Genomic DNA, 1,801 nt, shown 5'->3' with positions numbered 1-1,801 from the left:
ATTTAGAAGCGCACAACTTCATAGCCGACTCCAGTGCTGTTTTCGTACCATGTTTGCAATCATGCCTAAGTTTCAACGCACCAGGCTATCCCATTCGACCGAAGAGTAACCAATAGGTTCGCTTTTACTCAAAAATATCAACACCTACCTTTTGAGGCTCTCACAATCACATTCATACACACACCTCTCAAACCGACACAATCTGTCTGCAGCACTCGCACGTTCACAATAACTTCAACAAAGTATCCATACTGAACTCCTCACAGAAACACAAGCACACAGACATGCACACATACACACATATACACATATACATATGCACATATACACACATAGACACATATACTTATGCACACATACACAAATGGATACATATACATATGCACTCATACACACAAAAACACATACACACAAAAACACATACATATACATATACATATATGAACACATACACATATGCACACATACACACCTAAACACATACACATACATATATACACACTTACACATACACACACATACACACATACACATATACACACATACATATATACACACATACACATATGCTCATATACACACACATATAACACACATTCACACACATACACATACACACATACACATACACACATACGCGCATACACGCATACACATATGCACACACCCTTTAACGTTGGTTTGCAATGGCCTATTGCGGTCGGGCAGTGGCAGTGAGCGCTGGACCGGAACATGGCCTCCACGACCAGGAGGAGCTAAAATAGGACAAGTAGGAAGTGCACCCGAATCAGCAATTGTGGACTCGAACTGTCCTGAGACTGCGGGTGACTGTTTCAGTACATACGCATGGGTGTAACGTCGTGCGTTGGTAGGCGAATGAATCACTCACACAGACACCCTCGGGTGTTAATGTGACCAGAATGTATGTACGTTAGTGAATTTGGCTGAGCTGATCACACCCAAAGAAAGCCGAAAGGCTCACACCAGACACATGCCTCATGCAGTGTGGAGACGCGTGACAAAGCTTACAGACGAGAGGGCTGGGGGGCAAGCCTTCGATGCCGGGGGTGTTGAGAGGGGTGAATTCATATAATAGTATTTGTTGGATAAGGCAACGTAGCTCAACACTGCGATTCATATCGATTGAAACTGCCTTGTTTATGAATTGTTAGCTCAGAGGTGTAAGGGAGGAATTGATCAGTCTATTGGGATGGAGATGTGTGTAAATAGACCCGGCAGTATTGGTTACAAGTGGAATCGACCCGTGAATGGAACAAACAAACCCATTCGTACAAACACTTAAATGTGCGGCAACAAGCATATGTGCAAAGCAACCGAAACACGGGCATAAAATCATGATCGGAGGGATTCAAAGGAAACCTACAGTGACTAGAGTGAGTGACTAGAATGAGTGACTAGAGTGAGTAGCACAGGCGCGCGTGTTTTAACAGAGGCGTACTGATGAGCACAGAGAAGATAACAGAAAGCATGTTGGTGTGCATGTCAACCGCCTTATGAACCTTTACGATGGCACGTGCCAACTAGTGCAGTCAATGCACATGCTTATAAACCACTCACGACAACGACGGTGCAAAAGACGTCGGATGAGTAATCCATACCTACGAATGAGTCAACAATACCTACGAATGAGTCATCAATACCTACCAGCGCTAGACCTGAACACGCCGCTTTGCTCGGCCCGTGCACTGGGATGAGGTGTGCGATTGGTGTTGGTGGCTGGCGGTAAGTCGCCTGAGCGTCGTGGCTTGGGTTTGTCTGACCCTAATTTAAAGGCGTGGTC

This window comes from Sphaeroforma arctica, assembly GCF_001186125.1.
Source record: "Sphaeroforma arctica JP610 unplaced genomic scaffold supercont1.1193, whole genome shotgun sequence".
NCBI lineage: Eukaryota > Ichthyosporea > Ichthyophonida > Sphaeroforma > Sphaeroforma arctica.
This window is presented reverse-complemented; position numbering follows the sequence as displayed.